Here is a 13,405-nt window from a genome sequence, read left to right as displayed (position 1 = left end):
TGCACAGTCAGAAATCAAAGGCATGCGTTTTAAGTCCTAGATTTAGGTTTATGTATATCCTAGTGTCCACATCTTCCAATAAATACATCAGGTAAGCCAATGTGTCATTGCGCAAGACTACCCCACCCCTTACACAACCGTTGTTGAAACACTCCACCAGACGTTTCCCTCGGCAAGGGCACATAACTTCCACCACATCAGTCACATCTTAAAGTGAGCCCCATCTCGTCAGTTCCGTCTCTGTGGCGCAATCGGTTAGCGCGTTCGGCTGTTAACCGAAAGGTTGGTGGTTCAAGCCCACCCAGGGACGCACTTGCTTTTCGTAAACATCAGTACTTGATATTTAGCTCTTTTGGATTTTACAGATGTTTGTAGTTGACGCAAATACATGCTACAATACGACATATCAGTTTAAACAAGTCTCCAACACACTTGATATACATGTATTCATTAATGTCAGGTCGTCATTCTCATGCACAAGAACTCTGTGCACAAAGACGGCAGGAATACAGCCAGCATTCAGTCCTTCAACATTGCCTGTAAAATATCAGCTTCCAATGTGGTCTAGTGGTTAGGATTCCTGGCTTCACCCAGGCGGCCTGGGTTCGATTCCCGGCATTGAAACAAACTCTTTCACCATCTGACAAGAAATTGAGTTCAATTTCAAGAAGTATATATTAGTCACGTGCAAAGTCAAAAGTAAAATGCATGCAGTTTACGTCATAGGAACAAATTCCTGGCTTTGGAACAATTAATCCTTTTTCCATCTCACAAGAAAATGACTTCAACTTCAAGAAGTATACATTTGTCATGTGCACAGTCAGAAATCAAAGGCATGCGTTTTAAGTCCTAGATTTAGGTTTATGTATATCCTAGTGTCCACATCTTCCAATAAATACATCAGGTAAGCCAATGTGTCATTGCGCAAGACTACCCCACCCCTTACACAACCGTTGTTGAAACACTCCACCAGACGTTTCCCTCGGCAAGGGCACATAACTTCCACCACATCAGTCACATCTTAAAGTGAGCCCCATCTCGTCAGTTCCGTCTCTGTGGCGCAATCGGTTAGCGCGTTCGGCTGTTAACCGAAAGGTTGGTGGTTCAAGCCCACCCAGGGACGCACTTGCTTTTCGTAAACATCAGTACTTGATATTTAGCTCTTTTGGATTTTACAGATGTTTGTAGTTGACGCAAATACATGCTACAATACGACATATCAGTTTAAACAAGTCTCTAACACACTTGATATACATGTATTCATTAATGTCAGGTCGTCATTCTCATGCACAAGAACTCTGTGCACAAAGACGGCAGGAATACAGCCAGCATTCAGTCCTTCAACATTGCCTGTAAAATATCAGCTTCCAATGTGGTCTAGTGGTTAGGATTCCTGGCTTCACCCAGGCGGCCCGGGTTCGATTCCCGGCATTGGAACAAATTCTTTCACCATATGACAAGAAATTGAGTTCAATTTCAAGAAGTATATATTAGTCACGTGCAAAGTCAAAAGTAAAATGCATGCAGTTTACGTCATAGGAACAAATTCCTGGCTTTGGAACAATTAATCCTTTTTCCATCTCACAAGGAAATGACTTCAACTTCAAGAAGTATACATTTGTCATGTGCACAGTCAGAAATCAAAGGCATGCGTTTTAAGTCCTAGATTTAGGTTTATGTATATCCTAGTGTCCACATCTTCCAATAAATACATCAGGTAAGCCAATGTGTCATTGCGCAAGACTACCCCACCCCTTACACAACCGTTGTTGAAACACTCCACCAGACGTTTCCCTCGGCAAGGACACATAACTTCCACCACATCAGTCACATCTTAAAGTGAGCCCCATCTCGTCAGTTCCGTCTCTGTGGCGCAATCGGTTAGCGCGTTCGGCTGTTAACCGAAAGGTTGGTGGTTCAAGCCCACCCAGGGACGCACTTGCTTTTTGTAAACATCAGTACTTGATATTTAGCTCTTTTGGATTTTACAGATGTTTGTAGTTGACGCAAATACATGCTACAATACGACATATCAGTTTAAACAAGTCTCTAACACACTTGATATACATGTATTCATTAATGTCAGGTCGTCATTCTCATGCACAAGAACTCTGTGCACAAAGACGGCAGGAATACAGCCAGCATTCAGTCCTTCAACATTGCCTGTAAAATATCAGCTTCCAATGTGGTCTAGTGGTTAGGATTCCTGGCTTTCACCCAGGCGCCCCGGTTCGATTCCCGGCATTGGACCAAATTCTTTTACCATCTGACAAGAAATTGAGTTCAATTTCAAGAAGTATATATTAGTCACGTGCAAAGTCAAAAGTAAAATGCATGCAGTTTACGTCATAGGAACAAATTCCTGGCTTTGGAACAATTAATCCTTTTTCCATCTCACAAGAAAATGACTTCAACTTCAAGAAGTATACATTTGTCATGTGCACAGTCAGAAATCAAAGGCATGCGTTTTAAGTCCTAGATTTAGGTTTATGTATATCCTAGTGTCCACATCTTCCAATAAATACATCAGGTACGCCAATGTGTCATTGCGCAAGACTACCCCACCCCTTACACAACCGTTGTTGAAACACTCCACCAGACGTTTCCCTCGGCAAGGGCACATAACTTCCACCACATCAGTCACATCTTAAAGTGAGCCCCATCTCGTCAGTTCCGTCTCTGTGGCGCAATCGGTTAGCGCGTTCGGCTGTTAACCGAAAGGTTGGTGGTTCAAGCCCACCCAGGGACGCACTTGCTTTTCGTAAACATCAGTACTTGATATTTAGCTCTTTTGGATTTTACAGATGTTTGTAGTTGACGCAAATACATGCTACAATACGACATATCAGTTTAAACAAGTCTCTAACACACTTGATATACATGTATTCATTAATGTCAGGTCGTCATTCTCATGCACAAGAACTCTGTGCACAAAGACGGCAGGAATACAGCCAGCATTCAGTCCTTCAACATTGCCTGTAAAATATCAGCTTCCAATGTGGTCTAGTGGTTAGGATTCCTGGCTTTCACCCAGGCGGCCCGGGTTCGATTCCCGGCATTGGAACAAATTCTTTTACCATCTGACAAGAAATTGAGTTCAATTTCAAGAAGTATATATTAGTCACGTGCAAAGTCAAAAGTAAAATGCATGCAGTTTACGTCATAGGAACAAATTCCTGGCTTTGGAACAATTAATCCTTTTTCCATCTCACAAGAAAATGACTTCAACTTCAAGAAGTATACATTTGTCATGTGCACAGTCAGAAATCAAAGGCATGCGTTTTAAGTCCTAGATTTAGGTTTATGTATATCCTAGTGTCCACATCTTCCAATAAATACATCAGGTAAGCCAATGTGTCATTGCGCAAGACTACCCCACCCCTTACACAACCGTTGTTGAAACACTCCACCAGACGTTTCCCTCGGCAAGGACACATAACTTCCACCACATCAGTCACATCTTAAAGTGAGCCCCATCTCGTCAGTTCCGTCTCTGTGGCGCAATCGGTTAGCGCGTTCGGCTGTTAACCGAAAGGTTGGTGGTTCAAGCCCACCCAGGGACGCACTTGCTTTTTGTAAACATCAGTACTTGATATTTAGCTCTTTTGGATTTTACAGATGTTTGTAGTTGACGCAAATACATGCTACAATACGACATATCAGTTTAAACAAGTCTCTAACACACTTGATATACATGTATTCATTAATGTCAGGTCGTCATTCTCATGCACAAGAACTCTGTGCACAAAGACGGCAGGAATACAGCCAGCATTCAGTCCTTCAACATTGCCTGTAAAATATCAGCTTCCAATGTGGTCTAGTGGTTAGGATTCCTGGCTTTCACCCAGGCGCCCCGGTTCGATTCCCGGCATTGGACCAAATTCTTTTACCATCTGACAAGAAATTGAGTTCAATTTCAAGAAGTATATATTAGTCACGTGCAAAGTCAAAAGTAAAATGCATGCAGTTTACGTCATAGGAACAAATTCCTGGCTTTGGAACAATTAATCCTTTTTCCATCTCACAAGAAAATGACTTCAACTTCAAGAAGTATACATTTGTCATGTGCACAGTCAGAAATCAAAGGCATGCGTTTTAAGTCCTAGATTTAGGTTTATGTATATCCTAGTGTCCACATCTTCCAATAAATACATCAGGTACGCCAATGTGTCATTGCGCAAGACTACCCCACCCCTTACACAACCGTTGTTGAAACACTCCACCAGACGTTTCCCTCGGCAAGGGCACATAACTTCCACCACATCAGTCACATCTTAAAGTGAGCCCCATCTCGTCAGTTCCGTCTCTGTGGCGCAATCGGTTAGCGCGTTCGGCTGTTAACCGAAAGGTTGGTGGTTCAAGCCCACCCAGGGACGCACTTGCTTTTCGTAAACATCAGTACTTGATATTTAGCTCTTTTGGATTTTACAGATGTTTGTAGTTGACGCAAATACATGCTACAATACGACATATCAGTTTAAACAAGTCTCTAACACACTTGATATACATGTATTCATTAATGTCAGGTCGTCATTCTCATGCACAAGAACTCTGTGCACAAAGACGGCAGGAATACAGCCAGCATTCAGTCCTTCAACATTGCCTGTAAAATATCAGCTTCCAATGTGGTCTAGTGGTTAGGATTCCTGGCTTTCACCCAGGCGCCCCGGTTCGATTCCCGGCATTGGACCAAATTCTTTTACCATCTGACAAGAAATTGAGTTCAATTTCAAGAAGTATATATTAGTCACGTGCAAAGTCAAAAGTAAAATGCATGCAGTTTACGTCATAGGAACAAATTCCTGGCTTTGGAACAATTAATCCTTTTTCCATCTCACAAGAAAATGACTTCAACTTCAAGAAGTATACATTTGTCATGTGCACAGTCAGAAATCAAAGGCATGCGTTTTAAGTCCTAGATTTAGGTTTATGTATATCCTAGTGTCCACATCTTCCAATAAATACATCAGGTACGCCAATGTGTCATTGCGCAAGACTACCCCACCCCTTACACAACCGTTGTTGAAACACTCCACCAGACGTTTCCCTCGGCAAGGGCACATAACTTCCACCACATCAGTCACATCTTAAAGTGAGCCCCATCTCGTCAGTTCCGTCTCTGTGGCGCAATCGGTTAGCGCGTTCGGCTGTTAACCGAAAGGTTGGTGGTTCAAGCCCACCCAGGGACGCACTTGCTTTTCGTAAACATCAGTACTTGATATTTAGCTCTTTTGGATTTTACAGATGTTTGTAGTTGACGCAAATACATGCTACAATACGACATATCAGTTTAAACAAGTCTCTAACACACTTGATATACATGTATTCATTAATGTCAGGTCGTCATTCTCATGCACAAGAACTCTGTGCACAAAGACGGCAGGAATACAGCCAGCATTCAGTCCTTCAACATTGCCTGTAAAATATCAGCTTCCAATGTGGTCTAGTGGTTAGGATTCCTGGCTTTCACCCAGGCGCCCCGGTTCGATTCCCGGCATTGGACCAAATTCTTTTACCATCTGACAAGAAATTGAGTTCAATTTCAAGAAGTATATATTAGTCACGTGCAAAGTCAAAAGTAAAATGCATGCAGTTTACGTCATAGGAACAAATTCCTGGCTTTGGAACAATTAATCCTTTTTCCATCTCACAAGAAAATGACTTCAACTTCAAGAAGTATACATTTGTCATGTGCACAGTCAGAAATCAAAGGCATGCGTTTTAAGTCCTAGATTTAGGTTTATGTATATCCTAGTGTCCACATCTTCCAATAAATACATCAGGTAAGCCAATGTGTCATTGCGCAAGACTACCCCACCCCTTACACAACCGTTGTTGAAACACTCCACCAGACGTTTCCCTCGGCAAGGGCACATAACTTCCACCACATCAGTCACATCTTAAAGTGAGCCCCATCTCTTCAGTTCCGTCTCTGTGGCGCAATCGGTTAGCGCGTTCGGCTGTTAACCGAAAGGTTGGTGGTTCAAGCCCACCCAGGGACGCACTTGCTTTTCGTAAACATCAGTACTTGATATTTAGCTCTTTTGGATTTTACAGATGTTTGTAGTTGACGCAAATACATGCTACAATACGACATATCAGTTTAAACAAGTCTCTAACACACTTGATATACATGTATTCATTAATGTCAGGTCGTCATTCTCATGCACAAGAACTCTGTGCACAAAGACGGCAGGAATACAGCCAGCATTCAGTCCTTCAACATTGCCTGTAAAATATCAGCTTCCAATGTGGTCTAGTGGTTAGGATTCCTGGCTTTCACCCAGGCGCCCCGGTTCGATTCCCGGCATTGGACCAAATTCTTTTACCATCTGACAAGAAATTGAGTTCAATTTCAAGAAGTATATATTAGTCACGTGCAAAGTCAAAAGTAAAATGCATGCAGTTTACGTCATAGGAACAAATTCCTGGCTTTGGAACAATTAATCCTTTTTCCATCTCACAAGAAAATGACTTCAACTTCAAGAAGTATACATTTGTCATGTGCACAGTCAGAAATCAAAGGCATGCGTTTTAAGTCCTAGATTTAGGTTTATGTATATCCTAGTGTCCACATCTTCCAATAAATACATCAGGTACGCCAATGTGTCATTGCGCAAGACTACCCCACCCCTTACACAACCGTTGTTGAAACACTCCACCAGACGTTTCCCTCGGCAAGGGCACATAACTTCCACCACATCAGTCACATCTTAAAGTGAGCCCCATCTCGTCAGTTCCGTCTCTGTGGCGCAATCGGTTAGCGCGTTCGGCTGTTAACCGAAAGGTTGGTGGTTCAAGCCCACCCAGGGACGCACTTGCTTTTCGTAAACATCAGTACTTGATATTTAGCTCTTTTGGATTTTACAGATGTTTGTAGTTGACGCAAATACATGCTACAATACGACATATCAGTTTAAACAAGTCTCTAACACACTTGATATACGTGTATTCATTAATGTCAGGTCGTCATTCTCATGCACAAGAACTCTGTGCACAAAGACGGCAGGAATACAGCCAGCATTCAGTCCTTCAACATTGCCTGTAAAATATCAGCTTCCAATGTGGTCTAGTGGTTAGGATTCCTGGCTTTCACCCAGGCGGCCCGGGTTCGATTCCCGGCATTGGAACAAATTCTTTTACCATCTGACAAGAAATTGAGTTCAATTTCAAGAAGTATATATTAGTCACGTGCAAAGTCAAAAGTAAAATGCATGCAGTTTACGTCATAGGAACAAATTCCTGGCTTTGGAACAATTAATCCTTTTTCCATCTCACAAGAAAATGACTTCAACTTCAAGAAGTATACATTTGTCATGTGCACAGTCAGAAATCAAAGGCATGCGTTTTAAGTCCTAGATTTAGGTTTATGTATATCCTAGTGTCCACATCTTCCAATAAATACATCAGGTAAGCCAATGTGTCATTGCGCAAGACTACCCCACCCCTTACACAACCGTTGTTGAAACACTCCACCAGACGTTTCCCTCGGCAAGGACACATAACTTCCACCACATCAGTCACATCTTAAAGTGAGCCCCATCTCGTCAGTTCCGTCTCTGTGGCGCAATCGGTTAGCGCGTTCGGCTGTTAACCGAAAGGTTGGTGGTTCAAGCCCACCCAGGGACGCACTTGCTTTTTGTAAACATCAGTACTTGATATTTAGCTCTTTTGGATTTTACAGATGTTTGTAGTTGACGCAAATACATGCTACAATACGACATATCAGTTTAAACAAGTCTCTAACACACTTGATATACATGTATTCATTAATGTCAGGTCGTCATTCTCATGCACAAGAACTCTGTGCACAAAGACGGCAGGAATACAGCCAGCATTCAGTCCTTCAACATTGCCTGTAAAATATCAGCTTCCAATGTGGTCTAGTGGTTAGGATTCCTGGCTTTCACCCAGGCGCCCCGGTTCGATTCCCGGCATTGGACCAAATTCTTTTACCATCTGACAAGAAATTGAGTTCAATTTCAAGAAGTATATATTAGTCACGTGCAAAGTCAAAAGTAAAATGCATGCAGTTTACGTCATAGGAACAAATTCCTGGCTTTGGAACAATTAATCCTTTTTCCATCTCACAAGAAAATGACTTCAACTTCAAGAAGTATACATTTGTCATGTGCACAGTCAGAAATCAAAGGCATGCGTTTTAAGTCCTAGATTTAGGTTTATGTATATCCTAGTGTCCACATCTTCCAATAAATACATCAGGTAAGCCAATGTGTCATTGCGCAAGACTACCCCACCCCTTACACAACCGTTGTTGAAACACTCCACCAGACGTTTCCCTCGGCAAGGGCACATAACTTCCACCACATCAGTCACATCTTAAAGTGAGCCCCATCTCGTCAGTTCCGTCTCTGTGGCGCAATCGGTTAGCGCGTTCGGCTGTTAACCGAAAGGTTGGTGGTTCAAGCCCACCCAGGGACGCACTTGCTTTTCGTAAACATCAGTACTTGATATTTAGCTCTTTTGGATTTTACAGATGTTTGTAGTTGACGCAAATACATGCTACAATACGACATATCAGTTTAAACAAGTCTCTAACACACTTGATATACATGTATTCATTAATGTCAGGTCGTCATTCTCATGCACAAGAACTCTGTGCACAAAGACGGCAGGAATACAGCCAGCATTCAGTCCTTCAACATTGCCTGTAAAATATCAGCTTCCAATGTGGTCTAGTGGTTAGGATTCCTGGCTTTCACCCAGGCGGCCTGGGTTCGATTCCCGGCATTGGAACAAATTCTTTCACCATCTGACAAGAAATTGAGTTCAATTTCAAGAAGTATATATTAGTCACGTGCAAAGTCAAAAGTGAAAGGCATGCAGTTTACGTCATAGGAACAAATTCCTGGCTTTTTTTCTAACAATTAATCCTTTTTCCATCTCACAAGAAAATGACTTCAACTTCAAGAAGTATACATTTGTCATGTGCACAGTCAGAAATCAAAGGCATGCGTTTTAAGTCCTAGATTTAGGTTTATGTATATCCTAGTGTACACATCTTCCAATAAATACATCAGGTAAGCCAATGTGTCATTGCGCAAGACTACCCCACCCCTTACACAACCGTTGTTGAAACACTCCACCAGACGTTTCCCTCGGCAAGGGCACATAACTTCCACCACATCAGTCACATCTTAAAGTGAGCCCCATCTCGTCAGTTCCGTCTCTGTGGCGCAATCGGTTAGCGCGTTCGGCTGTTAACCGAAAGGTTGGTGGTTCAAGCCCACCCAGGGACGCACTTGCTTTTCGTAAACATCAGTACTTGATATTTAGCTCTTTTGGATTTTACAGATGTTTGTAGTTGACGCAAATACATGCTACAATACGACATATCAGTTTAAACAAGTCTCTAACACACTTGATATACATGTATTCATTAATGTCAGGTCGTCATTCTCATGCACAAGAACTCTGTGCACAAAGACGGCAGGAATACAGCCAGCATTCAGTCCTTCAACATTGCCTGTAAAATATCAGCTTCCAATGTGGTCTAGTGGTTAGGATTCCTGGCTTTCACCCAGGCGGCCCGGGGTCGATTCCCGGCATTGGACCAAATTCTTTTACCATCTGACAAGAAATTGACTTCAATTTCAAGAAGTATATATTAGTCACGTGCAAAGTCAAAAGTAAAATGCATGCAGTTTACGTCATAGGAACAAATTCCTGGCTTTGGAACAATTAATCCTTTTTCCATCTCACAAGAAAATGACTTCAACTTCAAGAAGTATACATTTGTCATGTGCACAGTCAGAAATCAAAGGCATGCGTTTTAAGTCCTAGATTTAGGTTTATGTATATCCTAGTGTCCACATCTTCCAATAAATACATCAGGTAAGCCAATGTGTCATTGCGCAAGACTACCCCACCCCTTACACAACCGTTGTTGAAACACTCCACCAGACGTTTCCCTCGGCAAGGGCACATAACTTCCACCACATCAGTCACATCTTAAAGTGAGCCCCATCTCGTCAGTTCCGTCTCTGTGGCGCAATCGGTTAGCGCGTTCGGCTGTTAACCGAAAGGTTGGTGGTTCAAGCCCACCCAGGGACGCACTTGCTTTTCGTAAACATCAGTACTTGATATTTAGCTCTTTTGGATTTTACAGATGTTTGTAGTTGACGCAAATACATGCTACAATACGACATATCAGTTTAAACAAGTCTCTAACACACTTGATATACATGTATTCATTAATGTCAGGTCGTCATTCTCATGCACAAGAACTCTGTGCACAAAGACGGCAGGAATACAGCCAGCATTCAGTCCTTCAACATTGCCTGTAAAATATCACCTTCCAATGTGGTCTAGTGGTTAGGATTCCTGGCTTCACCCAGGCGGCCTGGGTTCGATTCCCGGCATTGGAACAAATTCTTTTACCATCTGACAAGAAATTGAGTTCAATTTCAAGAAGTATATATTAGTCACGTGCAAAGTCAAAAGTAAAAGGCATGCAGTTTACGTCATAGGAACAAATTCCTGGCTTTGGAACAATTAATCCTTTTTCCATCTCACAAGAAAATGACTTCAACTTCAAGAAGTATACATTTGTCATGTGCACAGTCAGAAATCAAAGGCATGCGTTTTAAGTCCTAGATTTAGGTTTATGTATATCCTAGTGTCCACATCTTCCAATAAATACATCAGGTAAGCCAATGTGTCATTGCGCAAGACTACCCCACCCCTTACACAACCGTTGTTGAAACACTCCACCAGACGTTTCCCTCGGCAAGGGCACAAAACTTCCACCACATCAGTCACATCTTAAAGTGAGCCCCATCTCGTCAGTTCCGTCTCTGTGGCGCAATCGGTTAGCGCGTTCGGCTGTTAACCGAAAGGTTGGTGGTTCAAGCCCACCCAGGGACGCACTTGCTTTTCGTAAACATCAGTACTTGATATTTAGCTCTTTTGGATTTTACAGATGTTTGTAGTTGACGCAAATACATGCTACAATCCGATATATCAGTTTAAACAAGTCTCTAACACACTTGATATACATGTATTCATTAATGTCAGGTCGTCATTCTCATGCACAAGAACTCTGTGCACAAAGACGGCAGGAATACAGCCAGCATTCAGTCCTTCAACATTGCCTGTAAAATATCAGCTTCCAATGTGGTCTAGTGGTTAGCATTCCTGGCTTTCACCCAGGCGGCCTGGGTTCGATTCCCGGCATTGGAACAAATTCATTTACCATCTGACAAGAAATTGAGTTCAATTTCAAGAAGTATATATTAGTCACGTGCAAAGTCAAAAGTGAAAGGCATGCAGTTTACGTCATAGGAACAAATTCCTGGCTTTGCAACAATTAATCCTTTTTCCATCTCACAAGAAAATGACTTCAACTTCAAGAAGTATACATTTGTCATGTGCACAGTCAGAAATCAAAGGCATGCGTTTTAAGTCCTAGATTTAGGTTTATGTATATCCTAGTGTCCACATCTTCCAATAAATACATCAGGTAAGCCAATGTGTCATTGCGCAAGACTACCCCACCCCTTACACAACCGTTGTTGAAACACTCCACCAGACGTTTCCCTCGGCAAGGGCACATAACTTCCACCACATCAGTCACATCTTAAAGTGAGCCCCATCTCGTCAGTTCCGTCTCTGTGGCGCAATCGGTTAGCGCGTTCGGCTGTTAACCGAAAGGTTGGTGGTTCAAGCCCACCCAGGGACGCACTTGCTTTTTGTAAACATCAGTACTTGATATTTAGCTCTTTTGGATTTTACAGATGTTTGTAGTTGACGCAAATACATGCTACAATACGACATATCAGTTTAAACAAGTCTCTAACACACTTGATATACATGTATTCATTAATGTCAGGTCGTCATTCTCATGCACAAGAACTCTGTGCACAAAGACGGCAGGAATACAGCCAGCATTCAGTCCTTCAACATTGCCTGTAAAATATCAGCTTCCAATGTGGTCTAGTGGTTAGGATTCCTGGCTTCACCCAGGCGGCCTGGGTTCGATTCCCGGCATTGGAACAAATTCTTTTACCATCTGACAAGAAATTGAGTTCAATTTCAAGAAGTATATATTAGTCACGTGCAAAGTCAAAAGTAAAAGGCATGCAGTTTACGTCATAGGAACAAATTCCTGGCTTTGGAACAATTAATCCTTTTTCCATCTCACAAGAAAATGACTTCAACTTCAAGAAGTATACATTTGTCATGTGCACAGTCAGAAATCAAAGGCATGCGTTTTAAGTCCTAGATTTAGGTTTATGTATATCCTAGTGTCCACATCTTCCAATAAATACATCAGGTAAGCCAATGTGTCATTGCGCAAGACTACCCCACCCCTTACACAACCGTTGTTGAAACACTCCACCAGACGTTTCCCTCGGCAAGGGCACATAACTTCCACCACATCAGTCACATCTTAAAGTGAGCCCCATCTCGTCAGTTCCGTCTCTGTGGCGCAATCGGTTAGCGCGTTCGGCTGTTAACCGAAAGGTTGGTGGTTCAAGCCCACCCAGGGACGCACTTGCTTTTCGTAAACATCAGTACTTGATATTTAGCTCTTTTGGATTTTACAGATGTTTGTAGTTGACGCAAATACATGCTACAATCCGATATATCAGTTTAAACAAGTCTCTAACACACTTGATATACATGTATTCATTAATGTCAGGTCGTCATTCTCATGCACAAGAACTCTGTGCACAAAGACGGCAGGAATACAGCCAGCATTCAGTCCTTCAACATTGCCTGTAAAATATCAGCTTCCAATGTGGTCTAGTGGTTAGCATTCCTGGCTTTCACCCAGGCGGCCTGGGTTCGATTCCCGGCATTGGAACAAATTCTTTTACCATCTGACAAGAAATTGAGTTCAATTTCAAGAAGTATATATTAGTCACGTGCAAAGTCAAAAGTGAAAGGCATGCAGTTTACATCATAGGAACAAATTCCTGGCTTTGGAACAATTAATCCTTTTTCCATCTCACAAGAAAATGACTTCAACTTCAAGAAGTATACATTTGTCATGTGCACAGTCAGAAATCAAAGGCATGCGTTTTAAGTCCTAGATTTAGGTTTATGTATATCCTAGTGTCCACATCTTCCAATAAATACATCAGGTAAGCCAATGTGTCATTGCGCAAGACTACCCCACCCCTTACACAACCGTTGTTGAAACACTCCACCAGACGTTTCCCTCGGCAAGGGCACATAACTTCCACCACATCAGTCACATCTTAAAGTGAGCCCCATCTCGTCAGTTCCGTCTCTGTGGCGCAATCGGTTAGCGCGTTCGGCTGTTAACCGAAAGGTTGGTGGTTCAAGCCCACCCAGGGACGCACTTGCTTTTTGTAAACATCAGTACTTGATATTTAGCTCTTTTGGATTTTACAGATGTTTGTAGTTGACGCAAATA

At 42.3% G+C, this 13,405-nt stretch overlaps 19 non-coding genes across 19 annotated transcripts; all 19 read left to right on the top strand.

The window, feature by feature from the left end:
- The first annotated feature begins 236 nt into the window (after positions 1-236).
- Trnan-guu (transfer RNA asparagine (anticodon GUU)) lies at positions 237-310 on the top strand. Its single transcript has one exon. It is a non-coding gene; the product is annotated as a tRNA-Asn (tRNA).
- A 739-nt stretch (positions 311-1,049) lies between these two features.
- Trnan-guu (transfer RNA asparagine (anticodon GUU)) lies at positions 1,050-1,123 on the top strand. The gene has a single exon. It is a non-coding gene; the product is annotated as a tRNA-Asn (tRNA).
- A 739-nt stretch (positions 1,124-1,862) lies between these two features.
- Trnan-guu (transfer RNA asparagine (anticodon GUU)) lies at positions 1,863-1,936 on the top strand. Its single transcript has one exon. It is a non-coding gene; the product is annotated as a tRNA-Asn (tRNA).
- A 739-nt stretch (positions 1,937-2,675) lies between these two features.
- On the top strand, positions 2,676-2,749 carry Trnan-guu (transfer RNA asparagine (anticodon GUU)). The gene has a single exon. It is a non-coding gene; the product is annotated as a tRNA-Asn (tRNA).
- Positions 2,750-2,992: 243 nt separating this feature from the next.
- On the top strand, positions 2,993-3,064 carry Trnae-uuc (transfer RNA glutamic acid (anticodon UUC)). The gene has a single exon. It is a non-coding gene; the product is annotated as a tRNA-Glu (tRNA).
- A 425-nt stretch (positions 3,065-3,489) lies between these two features.
- Positions 3,490-3,563, top strand: Trnan-guu (transfer RNA asparagine (anticodon GUU)). Its single transcript has one exon. It is a non-coding gene; the product is annotated as a tRNA-Asn (tRNA).
- Positions 3,564-4,302: 739 nt separating this feature from the next.
- On the top strand, positions 4,303-4,376 carry Trnan-guu (transfer RNA asparagine (anticodon GUU)). Its single transcript has one exon. It is a non-coding gene; the product is annotated as a tRNA-Asn (tRNA).
- A 739-nt stretch (positions 4,377-5,115) lies between these two features.
- Positions 5,116-5,189, top strand: Trnan-guu (transfer RNA asparagine (anticodon GUU)). Its single transcript has one exon. It is a non-coding gene; the product is annotated as a tRNA-Asn (tRNA).
- A 739-nt stretch (positions 5,190-5,928) lies between these two features.
- On the top strand, positions 5,929-6,002 carry Trnan-guu (transfer RNA asparagine (anticodon GUU)). Its single transcript has one exon. It is a non-coding gene; the product is annotated as a tRNA-Asn (tRNA).
- A 739-nt stretch (positions 6,003-6,741) lies between these two features.
- On the top strand, positions 6,742-6,815 carry Trnan-guu (transfer RNA asparagine (anticodon GUU)). Its single transcript has one exon. It is a non-coding gene; the product is annotated as a tRNA-Asn (tRNA).
- A 243-nt stretch (positions 6,816-7,058) lies between these two features.
- Positions 7,059-7,130, top strand: Trnae-uuc (transfer RNA glutamic acid (anticodon UUC)). Its single transcript has one exon. It is a non-coding gene; the product is annotated as a tRNA-Glu (tRNA).
- Positions 7,131-7,555: 425 nt separating this feature from the next.
- Positions 7,556-7,629, top strand: Trnan-guu (transfer RNA asparagine (anticodon GUU)). The gene has a single exon. It is a non-coding gene; the product is annotated as a tRNA-Asn (tRNA).
- A 739-nt stretch (positions 7,630-8,368) lies between these two features.
- On the top strand, positions 8,369-8,442 carry Trnan-guu (transfer RNA asparagine (anticodon GUU)). The gene has a single exon. It is a non-coding gene; the product is annotated as a tRNA-Asn (tRNA).
- A 744-nt stretch (positions 8,443-9,186) lies between these two features.
- On the top strand, positions 9,187-9,260 carry Trnan-guu (transfer RNA asparagine (anticodon GUU)). Its single transcript has one exon. It is a non-coding gene; the product is annotated as a tRNA-Asn (tRNA).
- Positions 9,261-10,000: 740 nt separating this feature from the next.
- Positions 10,001-10,074, top strand: Trnan-guu (transfer RNA asparagine (anticodon GUU)). The gene has a single exon. It is a non-coding gene; the product is annotated as a tRNA-Asn (tRNA).
- A 739-nt stretch (positions 10,075-10,813) lies between these two features.
- Trnan-guu (transfer RNA asparagine (anticodon GUU)) lies at positions 10,814-10,887 on the top strand. Its single transcript has one exon. It is a non-coding gene; the product is annotated as a tRNA-Asn (tRNA).
- A 740-nt stretch (positions 10,888-11,627) lies between these two features.
- On the top strand, positions 11,628-11,701 carry Trnan-guu (transfer RNA asparagine (anticodon GUU)). Its single transcript has one exon. It is a non-coding gene; the product is annotated as a tRNA-Asn (tRNA).
- A 739-nt stretch (positions 11,702-12,440) lies between these two features.
- Trnan-guu (transfer RNA asparagine (anticodon GUU)) lies at positions 12,441-12,514 on the top strand. Its single transcript has one exon. It is a non-coding gene; the product is annotated as a tRNA-Asn (tRNA).
- Positions 12,515-13,254: 740 nt separating this feature from the next.
- Positions 13,255-13,328, top strand: Trnan-guu (transfer RNA asparagine (anticodon GUU)). The gene has a single exon. It is a non-coding gene; the product is annotated as a tRNA-Asn (tRNA).
- Positions 13,329-13,405: the final 77 nt, after the last annotated feature.

This window comes from Haliotis asinina, chromosome 3, assembly GCF_037392515.1.
Source record: "Haliotis asinina isolate JCU_RB_2024 chromosome 3, JCU_Hal_asi_v2, whole genome shotgun sequence".
Classification (NCBI taxonomy): domain Eukaryota; kingdom Metazoa; phylum Mollusca; class Gastropoda; order Lepetellida; family Haliotidae; genus Haliotis; species Haliotis asinina.
Note: the sequence above shows the minus strand (reverse complement) of the source record. Positions and strands in the feature narration are given on the sequence as shown.